Below are 18,036 nucleotides of genomic sequence, written 5' to 3'. Positions count from 1 at the left end.
GCTCCGGTTTCCCCCATAGTCCAAAGACATGCAGGTTAGGTTAATTGGTGGCTCTAAATTGACTGTAGGTGTGAATGGTTGTTTGTCTCTATGTGTCAGCCCTGCGATGAACTGGCGACTTGTCCAGGGTGTACCCACCTCTCGCCCATAGTCAGCTGGGATAGGCTCCAGTTTGCCTGCGACCCTGTACAGGATAAGCAGCTACAGATAATGGATGGATGGATGGATGCATATAATTAACAGTTATTCCATGAAATCAAGTCATACATGAGCTGATATAAGCCATGTACGATGAGACTGAGTGGAATAACTGTTTTCTTCTATGCACGTTCACTGGATTTTGAGAAACGGAGCATTTTTTTTGCAAATTTGATAAATAAAAACTTTATACAAAACATGCGACAAAGTCATTTCTGCTTAGAATGTAAACAAACGGTGAAATGACAGTAGCAATTTGTGAAAAATGCTATAATAATAATAATTCTTAAAAAATTGTTTAAAAAAGATATGTTCTTACCATCAAATACTTTTATTTAATATTTTGATGCTTCTTTTGGGGGGAGTTGTTTTCGAGTAGTTTTTATTTCGTCCTCAGTTGGTTCAGTAACGTGCGCCACCATTTTGTTTTTCTCTACTCACAGTATATGAGCCGATAGCCTGGTAGTAGAATAGCCAATCAGAGTGTGCACGATTGCTCATATCCAGTGAATGTGGATAGAATAAATATAAATATATCCAAGACACATGTGATGCTCATGTCATGCATGTCATGTAGTGTCAGTACCCTACTGAATTAGGGTACTGACACTTTTTTGGGTCCAAATCAGGCACTGGTCAAACACAAAACAGATTGATCTGGACTAACATGGCACTTTAAAAATAGGCTTTACATCAGGATGAGAATATCTGCATGTCTTTGATCTGTGGGGGAGACTAGACCACCCAGAGGAAACCCACACAGACAACATGCAAACTCCACACAGAAAGGCCTCTGTTGGCCATGAGATTCGAACCCAGAACCTTCTTGTTGTGAGGCAACAGCATTAACCACTGCACCAAATCAAAATCAAATCAAATCAAGTTTATTTGTACAGCGCTTTTAACAATAAACATTGTCGCAAAGCAGCTTTACAGAATTTGAACGACTTAAAACATGAGCTAATTTTATCCCTAATCTATCCCCAATGAGCAAGCCTGTGGCGACGGTGGCAAGGAAAAACTCCCTCAGACGACATGAGGAAGAAACCTCGAGAGGAACCAGACTCAAAAGGGAACCCATCCTCATTTGGGCAACAACAGACAGCCTGACTATAATATTAACAGTTTTAACAGGTATAACCCTCAACTGTCCTCATGGGGCCATCCTTCACAGGAGTGGGGCGATAAAACTCCGACCAGACACAGGGCACCAGGATGGATCAAGCAGGTCCGAGGGGCAGAAGAGGCCAGCATCTCAATCCCAGGATCAACATGTAACTCAGAGGGACAGATGGGGGGGGGGAAGAGAGAGAGAAAGAAAACACGTTGTTAGGTATGCCCTAAAAATGACAAGTATTAAATCTGTGTGGTAGGCTCGCAGAGATGAGAGTCTTTACATCAGGCATAACACACAATGGCATGTTAATATGGTAAAAATATATCATGACCTGCTCTAGCTGGATGCTTGATTGGGTGATGGGAGCACACTCCTCAGCAATGATGAGATGCAGATGGGACCCTTAGGCCTGGCCAAGACAATTCAGTTACATTTCACCGGGTCTGGGACATGCGACAGAATGTCTGACGGCCGAGTCCCTGCAGGCTACGATAGCCAGTCGAGGTTCCCACCGTCTCCACCAAAAGATTTCCTGTTGACTCCATGTAACTCAGAGGGACAGATTTGGGGTGGGGGGGAGAGAAAGAAAACACAGGTGGTTAGGTATGCCCAATGTCACCTGAATAAGTAGGAACAGTATACATATTGCACCAAGTACAAGCAGGGACTCCGGCAACTAACTATGACAGCATAACTAAAAGGAGAGAGCCAGACGGTAACACAGGCATGAGGGAGCCCCGGGACATAAAGCAGCCAGCCACTACACCGTCAACAAACTCGAGTGAGCAAGCGAGTGGGGACTGACATCATCCATACATCCCAGTTTACCAAAACACTCTATGTCTGAGGACCCTCCAGATCTACTCCTTTACCTCATAAACACCATTAACAAAAGGCTTGACTAAACAGATATGTTTTCAGCCTAGACTTAAATGCTGAGACTGTGTCTGATTCCCGAACATTACTTGGAAGGCTGTTCCATAACAGTGGGGCTTTGTAAGAAAAGGCTCTGCCCCCTGATGTAGCCTTCACTATACGAGGTACCAGCAGATAGCCTGCACCTTTTGATCTAAGTAGGCGTGGCGGGTCATAGAGGAGCAGAAGTTCACTCAGGTACTGTGGTGCGAGACCATTTAGTGCTTTAAAGGTCAATAGTAGTATTTTATAATCAATACGAAATTTGATTGGGAGCCAATGCAGTGTGGATAAGACAGGCGTGATGTGGTCATATTTTCTAGTTCTAGTAAGGACTCTTGCTGCTGCATTTTGAACTAACTGGAGCTTGTTTATGCACTTATTGGAACATCCAGACAGTAAGGCATTACAATAATCCAACCTGGAGGTAACGAAAGCATGGACTAGTTTTTCTGCATCATGCAATGACATTAAATTTCTTATCTTTGCAATATTTCTGAGATAAAAGAAAGCTATCCGGGTAATGTTATCAATGTGAGTTTCGAATGAAAGACTGGGGTCAATAATCACTCCGAGGTCTTTTACTGCTGCACGTGAAGAAACAGAAAGGCCATCTAGAGTTACTGTGTAATCAGAAAACTTACTTCTAGCTGTATGTGGTCCTAGCACAAGTACTTCAGTCTTGTCAGAGTTAAGCAGAAGGAAATTTATAAGCATCCAGTGTCTAATGTCCTTAACACATTCCTCAATTCTATTAAGCTGGTGTCTCTCATCAGGTTTTGCAGAGACATACAACTGTGTGTCATCAGCATAACAGTGGAAACTAATACAATGTTTACGAATAATATCGCCCAGAGGTAACATAACCATGCTATCCTGGCCATGTACCATCCATCCATTATCTGTAACCACTTATCCTGTACAGGGTCGCAGGCAAGCTGGAGCCTATCCCAGCTGACTATGGGCGAGAGGTGGGGGGTACACCCTGGACAAGTTGCCAGATCATCGCAGGGCTGACACATAGAGACCAACAACAATTCACATTCACACCTACGGTCAATTTAGAGCCACCAATTGACCTAACCTGCATGTCTTTGGACTGTGGGGGAAACCGGAGCACCCAGAGGAAACCCACACAAACACGGGGAGAACATGCAAACTCCGCACAGAAAGACCCCTACTGGCCACTTGGCTTGAACCCAGAACCTTCTTGCTGTGAGGCAACAGTGCTAACCACTACACCACGGTGCCATGCACCAACATATAATTTATCTTGGAATGATTTGAGCTTTAAAAAAAAAAAAATCATCATCATTTGGGCTTTGACGTAATTGGACTTTGTATTATGCCCTGGGATGAAAACACATCCAATCTTCGTCTGTTCCATGAGGAGTGTCACTAAGCCATCTTCATAAATTTCTGATATTGCTCTGTAATTTACAGATCTTTGTTTCACATTTTATCTCGATAGATAGATAGATAGATAGATAGATAGATAGATAGATAGATAGATAGATAGATAGATAGATAGATAGATAGATAGATAGATAGATAGATAGATAGATTATTTGGTCAGTTTGGTCTCATGTACAAATCCATTTTTGTATTAGGGAATAATATACTTTTCAGAGATATAGTTAAATACCATATTTAATGCCCATTTACTTCAGCAAGGCTGATAATAAAACAATTATCCACAATAAGACATGAGGTTCGATGTGATTAAAATGATATTTTCATTATTTCAACCATTAATTCTGGTTTTCTTTTTTACTAGATAAATTATTTTAAATCTAAAGCTGTAATTCCACAGTTACAAGAAAGCAAATTGCCTTTTCTGGGAAGGAAAAAAGTCACGGCTTGCTTCCAGGGTTACATTTGTACTCAAAACACTGGAAAAAAACATCTCTAAATAATGGCATCAGTTCTCTCCAAATAGCACCAAACCTCTCTTATTGGCTCTTGAAATGGCACAAAGCCTCTAAAAATAGCACAAAGCATCTCAAAATGGTACAAAGCCTCTAAAAATGGCAAATTCTATAAATAGCAAGCATTTCTTTAAAAAAAAGGGCACCAAAAGTCTCCTAATAGCACAAAATGAAATAACAAATGACAGTAGCATGAAACTGTTACCCAATGTGCGATTTAAAAAAAAGAGAAAAAAACTTGCTTGTGTTATTTTATCTTTAATAAAAATAGCACCAGAGTCTCATTAGTCAGCACTGTCACATCTGTCCATTCACATGCAGAATGTGCTGTTTCCGCCTCTTCCAACATGGATGTGGGGTTGAATGTTATGAGGCAAAAAACAGTGTGAACAGGGCCTTGCTTTGCTCTCCTTGAGGTTCTGCTACTCAGCGAACCAAAGATGGTCTGCTATAATTCACAGAGGCACATCACACATCGCCAGCAGAACAGAACCTCAGTGTACTGGTAGAAAGGGTTCGAGGGGTATGCTCCACAGAGCAAGGTGCATAGGAGTATGCCAGACTCCACATGGTTGCAAGAATGACTGCAGGAGGTGGCGTGGACACCATCATCATTAGTGCCATCTCCACAGGTGTCTCTCCATGCTACAATTCAAACAGACAAGGGTACCATGGGTTTGTGCAAATACATCTAAACTGCACTAACTGCACATCTAAATTGGGGGTTTCCCCCACAGTCCAAAGGCATGCGGTGAGGTTAACATGGGGCAGCCTTGGGCTGGAGTGCACTTAAGCAAGGTACCTAAACCCCTACTGCTCCCCGGGCACTGCGTCATAGCTGCCCACTCTTACGTGTGTGTGCTCATTGCTCACATGTGTGTGTGTTCACTGCTTCAGATGGGTTAAATGCAGAGGACGAATTTCACTGTGCTTGAGTGCGCATGTGACAAAGGTTTCTCCTTCTCTCTCTCTCTCTCTCTCTCTCTCTCTCTCTCACACACACACACACACACACACACACACACACACACAACGCATGTCACATCTGATCAGTTCTAACTGGCTATGCGACTCCAGTTCCACTTTTGCGACCACGTAGCAGAGATGTGCTGCACAGGTAAGTCCCCTGGAGGCTGCAGATGAAAGACCAAACATGCATGCGAGGATCAGAGTCCATGACACAGTGTTACATACACAATGCATGATACACGGTATGATTACAACATGTTCATTACACATAAGTGAGATACAATTTCTGTTTTCAGTAAACTCCACCCAGCACTTACAACTCCCACTCAGGACTTACGTCTGAGGTAGGACGCATCGATATCACAGTAACACGTCATGGACTGTCCAGTGCTCTTCCCCCATTAGTGTGTTGACTTGAATGAGACGTCGATGAGTCCAGCTACAGAATCCTGTTTTACCTGCCACAGCTGCAGTTGCACAAGTGAGGTGTCCTGAAAAAGGCCTAAAAGACAACTGCACCAGCCACAGCAACAGCAGCAAGCATCTGCCAGAGCATGATCTCATGCTGCATCAGTTTAGCACTAAGACAGCTAGGCATTTTTGGAGCTTGCATGTTAATGTGAGATCAGAAATAAATGAGGTGTTCTAGCAGCTGTTAAAAAGGTGTAGTGGTGCCAAATGAATGGATAAGTTGAACCCATTAATAACTGCAAAATAACCACAGCTTTCACGTAAATAAGTGTCAGCCTTTGAAACCCTGTGCCTAATAAAGTTTATTATCCATCCATCTATCCATTGATCCATTATCTGTAGCCGCTTATCCTGTTCTACAGGGTCGCAGGCGAGCTGGACCCTATCCCAGCTGACTATGGGCGAGAGGCGGGGTACACCCTGGATAAGTCACCAGGTCATCGCAGGGCTGACAGTTTATCTCATCTCATTATCTGTAGCTGCTTTATCCTGTTCTACAGGGTAGCAGGCAAGCTGGAGCCTATCCCAGCTGACTACGGGCGAAAGGTGGGGTACACCCTGGACAAGTCGCCAGGTCATCACAGGGCTGACAGTTTATTATTATCTCATCTCATCTCATTATCTCTAGCCGCTTTATCCTTCTACAGGGTCGCAGGCAAGCTGGAGCCTATCCCAGCTGACTACGGGCGAAAGGTGGGGTACACCCTGGACAAGTCGCCAGGTCATCACAGGGCTGACAGTTTATTATTATTATTATTATTATTATTATTATTCCTGGATATGACTTTAAACTGCAACTGGTGGTGAGTCTCAGGTCCAGGAGGACTTGAGTATTGGGGAAAGTGGAGTTACCCCTTAATCACCATTGCTCTCAGGTCCACTCTGACCCGGAGTGGTAGCACCTGCCTGGGTTCCAGCTATGGGTTAAATAGTACATCACCAATAAGGTGCTGGCAGCAGGGCGCTTTTCGGTGCAATGTGGCAGATGAACCCAACAGGGTCAATGGCACACCAACAGATGGCATGCGGAAGAGTCACTCAAATGGCCAATGGATGGTATCACTCGGCAAGTCAGTTGTCACTGCAAGGCAACTTCCATACCCGTCAGGTCTGTGGCACTTTTGTGCACCACTTGGTATCAGGTCTGGAGGTCCAAAGAGACAACACAATGGGGCATGACATCATTTGTCTTACCTTACTGTGCAAGACACTTCATTAGGAGAGGAGAATAGTATGCGAGAGCTCACGAGGCCAGACATTCCGTGGCGGCTCGGCCGGGCCGTTTGTGCCACCGCTGCGAGCGACTCTGTCACTCTGGTGCAGGCCTCGCGACCCGTCTGTGTTTCTGCGCATCTTAATCAAGCAGTCAACATCGCTAGTGATGAACAACCATTGCCGATTATTATTATTATTATTATTATTATTATTATTATTGAATGGATGCTACTAATAATTAGTTAACATGGTGTGCACGTCTGACCTGTCAGTTATAAAATGTGTGTTAATGTTTAAATGATTTTTTAAGATTAAGTTATTTTTTATAATTTATAGATATAGTCTATATTTAATTTTATGTTTATGCATTGTATGTGTGTTTTTCTTTGTGTCTGTGTGATTAGGGTGGTATTAGATCTTTGGTTGCAGAAGAGATCTACACAATAAAAAACTAAATACATATTAAAGTAAACTAAGATAAGACACTAACAAACTTAGTTTAATTTAAAAACTAAGATAAGACAGGGCGGCACGGTGGTGTAGTGGTTAGGGCTGTCGTCTCACAGCAAGAGGGTCCGGGTTCGAGCCCCGTGGCCGACGAGGGCCTTTCTGTGCGGAGTTTGCGTGTTCTCCCTGTGTCCATGTGGGTTTCCTCCGGGTGCTCCGGTTTCCCCCACAGTCCAAAGACATGCAGGTTAGGTTAACTGGTGACTCTAAATTGACCGTAGGTGTGAGTGTGAATGGTTGTCTGTGTCTATGTGTCAGCCCTGTGATGACCTGGCGACTTGTCCAGGGTGTACCCCGCCTTTCGCCTGTAGTCAGCTGGGATAGGCTCCAGCTTGCCTGTAATCCTGTAGAACAGGATAAAGCTGCTAGAGATAATAATGAAGATAAGACATTAAATATTTCTTTAGTTTACATTTTTTATTACCTTCATGGGTGGCATGGTGGTGTAGTGGTTAGCACTATTACCTCACAGCAAAAAGGTCCTGGGTTCGAGCCCAGTGGCTGATGGGGGCCTTTCTGTGTGGAGTTTGCATGTTCTCCCCGTGTCCGCGTGGGTTTCCTCCGGGTGCTCCGGTTTCCCCCACAGTCCAAAGACATGCAGGTTAGGCTAATTGGTGGCTCTAAATTGACCGTAGGTGTGAATGTGAGTGTGAATGGTTGTTTGTCTCTGGGTCAGCCCTGCAATAACCTGGTGACTTGTCCAGGGTGTACCCCGCCTCTCACCCATAGTCAGCTGGGATAGGCTACAGTGACCCTGTAGAACAGGATAAGTGGCTACAGATAATGGATGGATATTACCTTCATATAATTAGCTGTTCTTGATATAATTACATAAAAACATCAATCTCTATTACAACCCCGATTCTAAAAAAGTTGGGACAAAGTACAAATTGTAAATAAAAATGGAAAGCAATGATGTGGAAGTTTCAAAATTCCATATTTTATTCAGAATAGAACATAGATGACATATCAAATGTTTAAACTGAGAAAATGTATCATTTAAAGAGAAAAATTAGGTGATTTTAAATTTCATGACAACAACACATCTCAAAAAAGTTGGGACAAGGCCATGTTTACCCCTGTGAGACATCCCCTTTTCTCTTTACAATAGTCTGTAAACGTCTGGGGACTGAGGAGACAAGTTGCTCAAGTTTAGGCATAGGAATGTTAACCCATTCTTGTCTAATGTAGGATTCTAGTTGCTCAACTGTCTTAGGTCTTTTTTGTCGTATCTTCCGTTTTATGATGCACCAAATGTTTTCTATGGGTGAAAGATCTGGACTGCAGGCTGGCCAGTTCAGTACCCGGACCCTTCTTCTACGCAGCCATGATGCTGTAATTGATGCAGTATGTGGTTTGGCATTGTCATGTTGGAAAATGCAAGGGCTTCCCTGAAAGAGACGTCGTCTGGATGGGAGCATATGTTGCTCTAGAACCTGGATATACCTTTCAGCATTGATGGTGTCTTTCCAGATGTGTAAGCTGCCCATGCCACACGCACTAATGCAACCCCATACCATCAGAGATGCAGGCTTCTGAACTGAGCACTGATAACAACTTGGGTCGTCCTTCTCCACTTTAGTCCAAATGACACGGCGTCCCTGATTTCCATAAAGAACTTCAAATTTTGATTCGTCTGACCACAGAACAGTTTTCCACTTTGCCACAGTCCATTTTAAATGAGCCTTGGCCCAGAGAAGACATCTGCGCTTCTGGATCATGTTTAGATACGGCTTCTTCTTTGAACTATAGAGTTTTAGCTGGCAACGGCAGATGGCACGGTGAATTGTGTTCACAGATAATGTTCTCTGGAAATATTCCTGAGCCCATTTTGTGATTTCCAATACAGAAGCATGCCTGTATGTGATGCAGTGCCGTCTAAGGGCCCGAAGATCACAGGCACCCAGTATGGTTTTCCGGCCTTGACCCTTACGCACAGAGATTCTTCCAGATTCTCTGAATCTTTTGATGATATTATGCGCTGTAGATGATGATATGTTCAAACTCTTTGCAATTTTGCACTGTCGAACTCCTTTCTGATATTGCTCCACTATTTGTCGGTGCAGAATTAGGGGGATTGGTGATCCTCTTCCCATCTTTACTTCTGATAGCCACTGCCACTCCAAGATGCTCTTTTTATACCCAGTCATGTTAATGACCTATTGCCAATTGACCTAATGAGTTGCAATTTGGTCCTCCAGCTGTTCCTTTTTTGTACCTTTAACTTTTCCAGCCTCTTATTGCCCCGTCCCAACTTTTTTGAGATGTGTTGCTGTCATGAAATTTCAAATAAGCCAATATTTGGCATGAAATTTCAAAATGTCTCACTTTCAACATTTGATATGTTGTCTCTGTTCTATTGTGAATACAATATCAGGTTTTGAGATTTGTAAATTATTGCATTCCATTTTTATTTACAATTTGTACTTTGTCCCAACTTTTTTGGAATCGGGGTTGTACATAATTCAATCGTGATCCACTAAAATCCACACAATTTAGAATATTAAAACTTGCCTTAGCTCATAGTAATCACGTCTACTGTATCCTCACTGTAACATGGATGTTGTCTGAAACTCGCTACCACTCATGTCCAAGGATCTCCTCGAAAATTGGAAGCATTTCAGGTTTGAAGTCCAGGCACCACATTATCAGGTGTGTGTGTGCAGTGATGAGACAGAGGTTGAGCTAGAAGTATAATAAAAACAAAACAAACAAACAAAAAAATTCAATAGTTCTGTTTAAAGTCATTTTGCCTTGTGCCTTTTCCAGCTTTATTATACATGTGATGTTTCTGCATCAACTTACCTTGAGACATATCAAGACATAAACTCAGGTGCCCACAAACAATGTCCTCATATGAATTAAAGGGGTATTCTCCACAGAGCAAGTTGTACAGGAGTATGTCCAGACTCTGGATGGTAGCAGGAATGCCTTTATACGCTTCGTAATACAGCTCCGGCAGCGTCAAATGATCAGTAGCTGAGTGTCAAAGCGAGAAAGAACATCATCAGCAAAGTTACAGAACCATCAAAAACACTGTTCTCCACTGCATTGCCTCCGAGCCTATCCAATATCTCTGATGAAATTACCAATAAACATTCTGTAGGGGATGTCTACCAGCAATTCACCACAGCCAAAATCTATCTGTCTGACTTGCAGCGTATCAATATTGATGAGGAGATTCTCAGGACTGATGTCATGATGTAAAACTCCATGAGCAGTGCTGTGACGAGCCGCCTGAACCACCTGCCACATGATGTCTTGAGTTTGTGCTTCAGTCAGATGACTGCTGTGAAGATTCACAAATTCTCTGAGGTCCATACAGAGCCTGGGTCATTCCAGGACCAAGACAAGGTAATCGGACCTGTCAAAACAGCCCAACAGCTCCACCATATTGCTACAGCGAAAAGTCTCACATAACCATCTTCATTAGTGCCATCTCCACAGGCAGCTCACAGGTCTCTTTAGACTAAAATTTGAACAGACAATGTTACCATGGGTTTGGTGTGAATCAGTGGCGGCTAGTAGTCTTTCAAACAGGGGAGGCTGGTCGGTTACGATATTTCCAGATTTTAAAAGAAAAAACACATCAATTTTGCCCATACTCTTGCCTCTGATCTGGCTGATTGTTGGCAGGGTCACAAACTGTGAAATAACAGGTTCTTTTGGCCCATTAGCCTACTGTCCAATATACATGATGGTGGTGTTGGGGGGGGTATATTTTAACATTTTATATTTTAAAATTGTGGCATGTTGTTTAAAAATTGACCTCGGCTGTGTTTTTGTTTAAAAATGTTTTCCAAATTGTAGCGGTGTTTAATTCATATCCAGAAAAACATATATTCCAATATAATATACTCAGCATAAACATTTTAAATAGATTCTATATTTTTGGTCCATCCATGACATATTACTAAAGTAGCCTATTTACTGTTGTTGATGTGGGTCACTTGCTGTTAGCCAATTCACTTTCTCGTACCAGGAGAGCTGAAAGGAACAAGTACTATTCCCTACCTTTTTCACCAAGTCAATTTGAGGCGTTGGTCTACCCTGCTCTTTAATTTTAATTTTTTCCTCGAAAGGAAGACTGGCAAATGGCTTCGCCAAAATTAAATCAACAATGCTTGGCATCCGTGCGCAGCTTTCTTGCTAGCTGACTAGCCCCCTCAAGTTCAGTCACTCAAATAAACGACATTTCTGGAACTAAGATAGCAAACTTGACAACACTATATTTACACTTTATTTACAATGAAAATATATACAAACTAAAAAAGCTGGTAGAAACCGTATGTAATGAAATCGAAATGTAAGTCGATCTCTTACAATACACCACAGCACTTGCGAATCCGCATGGGACTGAACTGATGTTGCCAGATACTGATGACGTAATCCAGCCCAAAATATGTTCAAAACCCGCCAAAATGCACTTAAAACCACCCAATTGGGCGGGAAACTTCCCAATCTGGCAACACTGTACCACTGCCTGTCTATAGTTGAAACGAGTTGTCAATCAAAGAAAATATCCGGCCGCTTTCACCAATCACCAGTCTCCTCGCGGAAACTGCCATGTCCCTCCCATGTGAGGCTGGGAGTCCATGGGCGGGCGTTTTCACAGTATTTGTCCAATAACCGTCTTGCATTTTGAGATTGAAAAGCGCAGAGCTCCCAAATGACGTTGAAGTCCATTGAGGCTGGGAGTCCATGAGACTCCGTGGGTGGGCATTTTCGCAGTATTTGTCCAATAATCGTCTTGCATTTTGAGATTGACAAGCACATAGCTCCCAATCCACTGAGGCTGGGCTGCATCGCGCTGTCACGAGGGGGAAAAACTCATGCACACATTAGGCGAACTGGGGAAAGTTATAACGGAATGATTTCGCACTGTAGTTGGGTTGAGCACATATATTTCTATGATTTTGGATCTGAAATAGCAATGTTATAAGGTCGGCTATAACATACAGTGGTGCTTGAAAGTTTGTGAACCCTTTAAAATTTTCTATATTTCTGCATAAATATGACCTAAAACATCATCAGATTTTCACACAAGTTCTAAAAGTAGATAAAGAGACCCCAGTTAAACAAATGAGACAAAAATATTATTCTTGGTCATTTATTTATTGAGGAAAATGATCCAATATTACATATCTGTGAGTGGCAAAAATATGTGAACCTTTGCTTTCAGTATCTGGTGTGACCCCCTTGTGCAGTAATAACTGTAACTAAACATTTCCAGTAACTGTTGATCAGTCCTGCACACCGGCTTGGAGGAATTTTAGCCCATTCCTCTGTACAGAACAGCTTCAACTCTGGGATGTTGGTGGGTTTCCTCACATGAACTGCTTGCTTCAGGTCCTTCCACAACATTTCCATTGGATTAAGGTCAGGACTTTGACTTGGCCATTCCAGAACATTAACTTTATTCTTCTTTAACCATTCTTTGGTAGAACAACTTGTGTGCTTAGGGTCGTTGTCTCGCTGCATGACCCACCTTCTCTTGAGATTCAGTTCATGGACAGATGTCCTGACATTTTCCTTTAGAATTCACTGGTATAATTCAGAATTCATTGTTCCATCAATGATGTCAAGTCGTCCTGGCCCAGATGCAGCAAAACAGGCCCAAACCATGATACTACCACCACCATGTTTCACAGATGGGATAAGGTTCTTATGCTGAATGCAGGGTTTTCCTTTCTCCAAACATAACGCTTCTCATTTAAACCAAAAAGTTCTATTTTGGTCTCATCCATCCACAAAACATTTTTCCAATAGCTTTCTGGTTTGTCCACGTGATCTTTGGCAAACTGCAGACGAGCAGCAATGTTCTTTTTGGAGAGCAGTGGCTTTCTCCTTGCAGCCTTGCTATGCACACCATTGTTGTGCAGTGTTCTCCTGATGGTGGACTCATGAACATTAACATTAGTCAATATGAGAGAGGCCATCAGTGCTTAGAAGTTACCCTGAGGTCCTCTGTGGCCTCGCCGACTATTACACGGCTTGCTCTTGCAGTGATCTTTGTTGGTCAACCACTCCTGGGGAGGGTAACAATGGTCTTGAATTTCCTCCATTTGTACACAATCTGTCTGACTGTGGATTGGTGGAGTCCAAACTCTTTAGAGATGGTTTTGTAACCTTTTCCAGCCTGATGAGCATCAACAACGCTTTTTCTGAGGTCCTCAGAAATCTCCTTTGTTCGTATCATGATACACTTCCACAAACATGTGTTGTGAAGATCAGACTTTGATAGATCCCTGTTCTTTAAATAAAACAGGGTGCCCACTCACACCTGATTGTCATCCCATTGATTGAAAACACCTGACTGTAATTTCACTTTCAAATTAACTGCTAATCCTAGAGGTTCACATACTTTTGCCACTCACAGATATGTAATATTGGATCATTTTCCTCAATAAATAAATGAACAAGTATAATATTTTTGTCTCATTTGTTTAACTGGGTTCTCTTTATCTACTTTTAGGACTTGTGTGAAAATCTGATGATGTTTTAGGTCATATTTATGCAGAAATATAGAAAATTCTAAAGGGATCACAAACTTTCAAGCACCACTGTAAGCCTAGCACAATTCATCCTACACGATGTTCGTCATTTTTAGAGGAGGCTGAGCCTCCCTCATTGTCTTAGAGCAATCGCCCGTGGTGTGAATACATCTAAATTCTACTAAGTAGAGATGTTACAATGCATGTATTTAACTGATTTTTATTTGAATCTTACTGCATCTCAGAAGTAAAATATACTTAGTTACAAAGGTCATGAGTCAGACGTTTTCCGCACCACAGTCGTTTCCCTTAACACCACATCTGATGGCAACCTGTTCACATATACAAAGCATATTTAATAGGTTCTGAAAACCATTATTGCATGGAAGTTATAACTGCCTTGACAAAAATGGAACCAGTCCCAGTATAACCCAATTTCTAAGAGACTGCAGCTGAAATGTTCAGACAGTGAAAAGAGCACCAAAAAAATGTGTCATTATTTTTTCAGTCCTACATATTTCAAGGAATGAGCGCAGATGCACAGTTTGTTTATGGGGGTGGGGAAGGGCATTTACCTTTTCCCCCCATCTTCATTCCGGATTCCTGCGTAGACATAGCTAAAGTGTCTTACGGTGTATAGTGAATAAAACACACCAGTTAAACAGACAATAATTCAGTTTATTAAATTGATAACAAGTACATATAAAATGATAACAACTCTAGTGAGCTGTACTGACAAGTCTTTATTTCTAAAGCTGCCAAAACACAAATTCATAGATTTCAGTGCTATTTTTTGCTCTTAGATTATGTTCTATGTCTCCCCACAACTAATGTTTATGCTATAAGTTAAGAGCGACTAGCTACACAGCTAGTCACACTGTACATAGGTTCCTATGTGATTCTGAAATGTTCAGAATCATTTTTGTCCACATGGTGGATGCTAACATACTTGGGTCAACAGGAGACTGGAGAGCAGGGATCTTTGCAGTCATTAGGTTAGTGTTGTAGTACTTGAGACCGGTCTTGGTTTCGAGACTGGTCTCAAGACTACTTTTTGAAGGTCTCGGTTTTGTCTCAGAATTGACCCCATTTTTACTCGGGCTTGTCTCGGTCTCAGACATAGAGGACTTAGGATTTTATTTCAAGACCGGTCAAGACCACAACTGTGGGGATTTCACTAAATTGCCTGTGGATTGTCTGATTTATTTGTTGACATCATTACTGTGATTGGATGTAAAATTTCCTGCTTCAACTGTGACTAATAACATAACTTGTTGCAAATTTGAAATTTTTCTTCCTGTTAATGGCTGTCACCCCTCCCCCGCTTCCCTTCACACACACAGGTCTGGTCCGGAGCTTGACTCAAACTTGCTCTGCCTTGGTCTTGACTTGATCTCAGCCCCTCAAAGTCTTGGTCTTGTCTTGGTCTTGATATACTTTCGTCTCGGTTTAGGTGGTTTTGGACCACGAGCTGGCCTAGTGGTTAGTGTGTCCGCCTCTCGACCAGGAGATTGCGATTTCTACTCATGGTCGGGTCATACCAAAGACCATCATAAAAATGGTACCTACTTCCATCTGGCAAGGCATGCTGCAATACAGATGTGAGTAGGGAAGTCAAACTCTTGCGGTTACCAGAGGACCAGCCCCCCACTGTAACCCTAGCTATAGAGGATGTGCAGTCACGTGACCCGTCCGTGTTTACTCCGCCATATTGGACGGCTTCAGGATTGTTTACCTTGTGCGAGCGTAATGGATCCAGGGAGTAATCCCCAAGAAAATTTGGAAAATATCCCGTCTACATCGCGCGATAACTTGTCTAAGTTTGTTCAGCATCTTGAAGGTGACGTGAGGCAGCATTACGTGGAAAAGTGTTCCAGGTTGTGGATTGCAGATCCATACAACTTGCCGCAATCCTTGTTCAGGGAAATTTGGAGCTGCGGTGCCGGCGATTTGCCCGCTCTGGCCTACCACGACATTTATAATTTTCTTGTTAATCGTGAATCGTGTTACACTGGCAAAGCCCTCAAAGCTTACAAGAGCCTGGAAGCTTATAAATATTTTGTTGCGGGATGGGTATCCCAACTATAGAGAGCGTGCACGTGACGTCACGAGGTCACGTGATATTTGTTTATCTGCCATCTTGGACGGCATGGCCGCGCAAAGAACTTAGACGAACCCGTTCTAATTATCAAGTGTGTGAGAGTAGATCTTTCGAGAATGGTTATATCTTGTTCAGCATTTGGTTGTACCAATAGACAGGGCCAAAAGGAGGGCCTGTCATTTTATAGATTCCCCACAGACGAGGAGAGACGCGCAAAATGGGTGTCCACTGTGCGAAGAGAAAACTGGAACCCCAGTTCTACCAGCCGAATTTGTAGTGAACACTTCATATCAGGTAGGTGTAATCTTCTAATTCAATACTCCTAGTACATCTGTTAAGTTGATTTTCGGATTGAATGATAACTGCATACTTAGAAACTAGACAGTACAGTGTTTGTGGCCGTCAGTCCGCTTGATCTCTAACGTTTAAAATGGCTATGCCTAGCCCTACTACCCTGGCCTAGTCTATGACAATGTTTTATCTTTTTGGCTCATATATGCCTTTGAAAGGCCAATCCATAGTATTTCACAAGTTGAAGCTGGACATATCTGTGACCCCTATACATTTATATCTGATATTGAATAATAATTCTGCACAGATAAAGATAGCGGTGATTTGTGATATTTTTTTCAGACAAAAACATGCATATTTACAACCCTGTCATTATCTGGAACTGAGTTTAGTTTTCGAACATTCTTACGATAAAACGTCCTGCGTAGTCTCTTTATGATAAACGTCTTAATGCCACTTACCCGTGAGGTTATCAAGTAGACATTCTTCTTCGGAACCTTCCAGAGGTATAGTTGGGATACCCATCCCGCAACAAAATATTTATAAGCTTCCAGGCTCTTGTAAGCTTTGAGGGCTTTGCCAGTGTAACACGATTCATGATTAACAAGAAAATTGTAAATGTCGTGGTAGGCCAGATCGGGCAAATCGCCGGCACCGCAGCTCCGAATTTCCCTGAACAAGGATTGCAGCAAGTTGTACGGATCTGCAATCCCCAACCTGGAACACTTTTCCACGTGACGCTGCCTCACGTCACCTTCAAGATGCTGAACAAATTTAGACAAGTTATCGTGCGATGTAGATGGGGTATTTTCCGAATTTTCTTGGGGATTACTCCCTGGATCCATTACGCTCGCGCAAGGTAAACAATCCTGAAGCCGTCCAATATGGCGGAGTAAACACGGACGACCCTTTTCACGTGACGTCAAGACAAACGCGGCCGCCATTTTGGACGTGTACTACCAGTAGTTTACCACAGCCAACATTGAGGAACGGCAGCAAAGAAAGTGTTTATTTTCAGCAAGACTTCCATCATGCCACTATATTGTTGTGCACCTGGATGTAGTAACCATCAACAAACAAGGTAAGGTTTATCATTTTATCGGATCCCGGTAGATGCTGACCGACGGAGAAGATGGATAGCGGCACACCAACGCTTGTGTAGTGACCACTTTGTTGGAGGTAAGACGAATAAAATTAGCCAGAAAAGGCATTACATTGCTGTTAACATTCTGTGGCGGCGAGTGTGTAACCAAATAGGCTAAAATAACCCATTGTAACCTCTTTGTTCTTCTGTAGTAGCTATTAGCTAACGACATTAGCTAGCGTTGTGTTCCTTTGCTGTTGGTAGACTGTAGGACAGATCAGAGGCAGTGTCCTACAAACAGCACTTAATTTGAGGGGGAGCAAGCCGGAGCGCGCTCCGGAACCTCGGGCGTTGGCTCCGGCAGCTATTTACACTGGATCCAGTGATCCGACACCTCTTTTGACTATGTAACAAAAAAAACCAAATAATTAAATAAAAAAAATGCAAGTTTATTTAGTGTTAATGTCTGATTTTGATATCTGTCTTGTTGGTGATTTCTCTCATGAAACGACATCCACAAAATATCTGCAGATGAACTTAATTTGCAGTGTTATTACAAAACATGCCCAGAAGCGCAGCGCCGCGCCCCCCTCCCCCCCTCTTTTTTTCCGCACCGGAGCCGCTCATCCTCTGCGCTCCGGGACCTCCCACTTTACAAATTAAGCACTGCCTACAAATAAGTGTTCAAAACAAGAGGAACATGTATTTGTCTCTTAAATCCAGGCCGTTCCCTGTAATCTGTAACA

Source organism: Neoarius graeffei, chromosome 9 (genome assembly GCF_027579695.1).
Source record: "Neoarius graeffei isolate fNeoGra1 chromosome 9, fNeoGra1.pri, whole genome shotgun sequence".
NCBI classification, from domain to species: Eukaryota; Metazoa; Chordata; class Actinopteri; order Siluriformes; family Ariidae; genus Neoarius; species Neoarius graeffei.
This window is presented reverse-complemented; position numbering follows the sequence as displayed.